Consider the following 6000-nt stretch of genomic DNA (forward strand, 5'->3'; position numbering starts at 1 on the left):
ACAAAATTGCATCATAAACACTTTGCTTTACTTCCTTAATTCTTCTGCAAGCACTTAAGGGTAATCTTTATGGCTTACTTGGTAAAGATTACTTAAATTCGATTTTGAAAGCAACTCATCATACTCAAAGTATATGAAGTGTTATACATCATTACTCATTTAATTGATCCGACAGCGGAAGCAAATGAAATCAATCAAATATGTTCAATTTAATTGAACTAGTCATGAATCTTATCAACATAAGACTTCTTATTGACGCTAATATCATGTGGATTTATCTTCATAAAACCGGATATTCAAGATGTATTATAATACTCCAAAAGTCTTAAATCACTCGCAATGATCAATATGTCATACACATATAAGACTAATAAAAATTTCCGTAACTCCCACTAAACTCCATGTATAAACACAACTTCTCGACTTATCGAGAAAAGTTTTATAACATGAGTAAAACATTGATTCTAACTTATTGATGTCCTACTTAAGACCATCTCTTAAGTTGCACATTATCTTAGGATTGCAAGAATCTATAAAACTCATGACATGTATTGAATACATTCCTTCTTTTGAAGAAGTGGATTTTAGATTCACATGTTGTATGCGTATCCTCATAATGAAACACAATCCCTAAGAAGATCCAAATAGACTTAAGCATTTCAATTAGTGCAAAACCCTTTGCAACCAATCTTGCTTTGAAATCTCTCTTTATTAGTGCAAAACCCTTTGTCACTAATCAAGCCCTTTTGTTTCGGATTTTCATGGCTCTAAGCCTTGTATTGAGTTGTGACTTAAACACTCTTATGTAAGTCATATGTTCATTACTTTCTAGAAGTAATCAACTTGAATCAAACAATTTCTTTTGTAAGTTATAAGCTCTTTACTTTCTTAAAAGTAGCATGAATTCATCATTTTTAACAACTGACGAATTTAACCTCCTAGGTTTTGAAGAAACAATGTCTTACACAAAATGTCTCATGTAGCCAAGAAAGACCAGTTTCTTGCGACATAACATTCTCTGTGGCATTCTTTGTGGCTCTTGAATAATTTCTCCCACTCTGTCTTCTAGAAATAAACTTGTATTTTAGAAAGACAGCTTCACGAGCCGCAAACCCGTCGTACTCGTGATAATTGAAAAGAGAAAAATGAGAATTTGTTTCTTGTGAAAACTTACAAACATGGTACCCTTACCATTTCATATCTCATATGATTCGATTTAGTGGAAAAAATAATTTAGACAAAAATGATAAAATCCCCAAAAGGATCAAGTAACTCAAAGTAACTTGATTGAAGTCCAAACCATATCGAATAGCGTCTGATTTCTTATCCAACCACACATTATTTCATAATGCGTGCTTAAGAGAGATTAACTTGTGATACTATATCACATTTCCTTTGGCTTATATCAAAGTCTTCACTTTGATAATCCCATCACGACTAAATCGTGATTCCTTGAACTCTTTAAACTTCTTCAAAGATTTTTCTATTTACCTTATTAAGTGAACACATTAGCGTCAACTTAAATCGTTGGTAAAAGAAAATGATCAACCTATTTTGGATCGATGATTTACAACCTCGATCTCCTTTTCAACCAAAAGGCACGAGACATCTTGCTTTGAATACAAGATACGCATATACCATTAACAATCTAATGGTTTCAAGAGTACTCGATAACTCTTTGCGTTCATCATTCCGGAATTTAAGGTTTAATCTTGGGTTACCAATTTGAGTCTTGCATCATCTTCATGATATATCATTCTAGTTTGGTTTAGAATATTATCACCTTGATAATGGGCTAGCCATACATCAAATTGTGGTGTATAGGGTCACAAAAGTGAAACCTCTTTTGTATCTTAACAAGTTTGTATTCTTATTTAGAGTTTATGTACTTAATAGTCATAATTAAGTACAACTCCAAACCCGAAAACTAGATTTAGTACACAATGACTCTATCTCTCGACTTCATTGTTGCTAGTCGTCATATTCTAATCATCCTATGTATCAAACATAATGATGAAAACCACCACCGGTTTCTAATATTGATTTAAGTAGTACTAGCAAAATTTTATGTCAATCAAATAAACATTTAAAGAAGAAGGTCCCATTAGATGTCCCACAACTAACTTGTTGATTCTTCAATAATTTGGGGTAGTTTCCTTTCTCGTGTCCAACATTTAAGACAATGGAAACTTTATCGGTCGGGATTGATAGGTTTAGTATCGTCATTCTCAACAACTTTACTTTTAACATTACCTTGTATCAATTCCATTACAATCTTTACTTCTTGAACCTCGTTCTCATCTTAACGGTTTAAGAGAATGCTCCCACTCATTTCAATGAGTCTTTGCTTTGAGAAGCAAAATTGAATTCATGAAGATTACTCTTCATTTGTTCGTTTTAGTCTTAAAACTTTCATTGAAGTGGTTGCGTTATTTTGGTCAATTACGAATTCTGACTTAACATGAATTCAAATCTAATTACCAAAATAATTTATCGCTTCAAGGTACTTAATTCAATTAAGTATATGAATAACAATCCATTGTAAGTAGATGTGTTAGTCAAGAATCAAAAACCTGTTTGATAATGAATAACTTTAATCTATACTCTTTACAAGAGATCCTTAGCAATGGTTCTTTCGAGGTCTTTAGAAGAAAAATCAAATTTTGTCTTTAGTTACGATGTTTTAATGGAGTTTTGAATCAAAAATCGAAATGATATCATATATGAATTGTGGTAAAGAAATAGAACAATATAATAACGAAATAATGGAAAACTTAACATTTATCGTTTTATTAATACTTGGAAAAACAAGTATAGCATTTACATAGTGTCCTCTACCCAACTATGATAAATGATTCCAAGATCCAAATTCATATTAACTTGGGCACGGTGTGGCCGATACATCCCTTATCAATATAACTCGGTGGATTAACTCTTTAATCGATTCTACTTATAGAACTCTTGGTCGATAAAATTACATTAACATTTATCTTTAGCCCAAAACACATCCGACAAGGGCACAGTGTGGCCGATACATCCCTTATCAAAAACTTTTGTTGAGTTCAACCCAAATTTCGAATAAATGTGTCCATGATCCAAATCCACATCAACTTGGGCATGGTGTAGCCGATACATCCCTTATCAACATGAATTCGGTGGATAGACATTTATCACCCACTTCCCCTACGTAACAAGGTTTGTACCCCGGTGTGGCCGAGTGCACTCCCTCACGAAATAGGTTTTCATGGTTTCTACTATTTGGTAAGGCTAAGTCTCAATTGTTTATTTTAGCGAGAGGTCATGTCAATTTATTATCTATCACGTTTTAAGTGAACTAAAGCGGTGAACTACGATAATTATAATTGACACGGTCGATATACTCGATTAAAAGATGATGCATGTTTTAGTTATGACGATTTAGCAATGCATGTGACATAAAATAAAATGCAAGCATAAAATAAATAAATCCTAGTATGGCCTTCCTAAAATAGAAAAACTATTTAACTATTACATATTCGGTGTGACACCGTCATTTATTGCGGAAAAGTAAACACATAATTCTAGATAAAAACTGCATGGATATGTTTGTAATAGGTTCATTTGGGTAAAAACCTGTAATTTTTAAAAACCTGAACCTGTTATCAAAAATATCCAAATGGGAAGGTGTCAAACATGCAAGGTCTAAAATAAATCTCATAAATAAAATATCGCTAAAGTCGCGAAACAAAGTTATACAACCCAAATATGAAAAAGGGAGACATATGTCCCTAAGAAATATATGACATAAAAAGTGTTTAAGGGTCACAATAAAATAAAGCCAATCTAGGTCCCAAGGTTACTTTGCTCGCTAGCTCGTCCATGTACCCCATATATGCATGACCTACCTGTCAATCGCATTTTATACAAATACGAAAGCCACAGTCAGTGGGGAGTAACTCCGAGTTCTCCCAGCCACGAAATGTCATAATTAATATAACATGTAGACATAAGAATATGAATATGAATAACACATAGCCTTAGCATATAGATGCTAGACAATTGTGCTTATCATGTGAACAACAATAAAACAACACATAGTCCTAGCATGTGAATACTAGACCGACTCATACTACACTATCATGTGAATCACATAACATCCAGGAATCCAAACTCTATCAACCATAGCCGGCTTGCATCTCACCTTCTATGATTCATAGAATCATCAAACAAGAAAGGACAATATATCTAGAGACAGGCATAAGTTCTTAGGACGGTCAATAGTCACTCAGAACTCGAGTCTATACCACAAGGTAAGGTAAACACCCTAGTCCTAAACCGCGCGAGACCTAGCGACATGCGGAAAATACCGCATCCAAGACCCATGATCACACACATGAGTACCCCTAAGGAGTCCACCAAAGGGTTGGCTAGTACTTAAGCTGACCACATACTTCTACGAGTACGTCAGGAGGTCATGCCCTAACTTGGATATAAACCCACCAAGCTAAGACACAAAGGCTATTAAGCCGCAAACATACACTCGTCAAAGACTATAATGGCCTATCTATGATGAAGGCCGAAATACTCACCTAGGACCTAGTCCCAGCTTGAATACTTTAGCCCACACCACACAAGACAAGTAGGACACCCAATTAACCATAAAAGGGGCAAATATTTCAAACTTTCACACACAAATGATCATACACACCCTAGCATATGAAAGGCTTCGCAAGAGCATATTTAGCTGACAATCCAACAATATCTCCAATATCAATAATAATCCAAATTCCAGCTAACCACTAGTACCATAATCCATGAGAACAAGCTAAAATGGCAAAGAGACAACAAGACTCAAGCATAAGGCATCCAAAGCATCCAACAACCAACATGTGAAATGATAATTACAAATATCAAGGAATCAACATAAAACATCCAATGACAACCAATATCACCTCAAAGACAAACCCTCGACCCGAGTCCCGCGACGGGTCATCGGTCAAATCGAGGCTGACCGGTTTAAACCTAGTTTGACCAAACTCGTTCGGTCAATCTGGCCCAGCTCAGAGTCTTGGCCTACTTTGGCCCAAATCACAAAATTCATTACAATATCATTTTCATAAACTATTCCAATTTCTATCATGTGAAAGACTATCAACATAAGAAAATATATTCCAACTTACAAAATAACTAATTCCACAAAATTCTCACATAATAAAATAGCATAAATAACCGTCTCACACAAGGGTAAACTTTTCTATAAATTTTATCGATAAAACGACGCCATTTACTCATACGGACTCCGAATTGAGTGATTCAAGTGGCTAAACCACCTAATTTTTCGACGCCGTTCAATCTGTCATATTTTTGGAAACATTGGAAACCGTCTCGGTCTGGTACTGACGCGTTCCAGCCAAAACACGGACTTGTCACAACACATAATTCCTCATCCAAATTTGTTCCAAACAATAATATACAAATGGGTAACATAAATTAAACATAAGCATACTCATCTTACTCCATTCATTCATTTATCAACAAGATCGTCTCAAACAACAACAAACAACAAATACAACTACTAATGCGACATTAATTCGTCGAGTAACTCGGAATAGTTACCTTAAGCTAGCAAAGAGACAAGTAATAACTTGAGAAAGCTTCTAAAACCCAAAATTACTCTTCATCTTCAACAACATATGAGTCACCTAACTCATCTTCAAATTCTTCACCTATAAGAACAACAAAAACACAATTATTAAGCTTAAATTCGAAACCCTAAAAAAAAGTGTCTTAAACAAAAATTGGGGGAAATGAAAATAAAGCTTACTAGTAGATGAAGGATGAAAAGAGGATTCCAAATATATAATTTTTATGCAAATTGGTGGAGGAATGAAGGATTTATGAAGGATTTAGGGTTTGTAAGGAGGATTTTTAGTGGGTTTTTGGTGTTTGAGAGAAGGAGGAGATAGATTGAGAATGGAGGAAATGAAGATTGAAAGAGGGGACAAATGGAGGGTAGGTGGC

This window comes from Silene latifolia, chromosome 2, assembly GCF_048544455.1.
Source record: "Silene latifolia isolate original U9 population chromosome 2, ASM4854445v1, whole genome shotgun sequence".
Lineage (NCBI taxonomy): Eukaryota > Viridiplantae > Streptophyta > Magnoliopsida > Caryophyllales > Caryophyllaceae > Silene > Silene latifolia.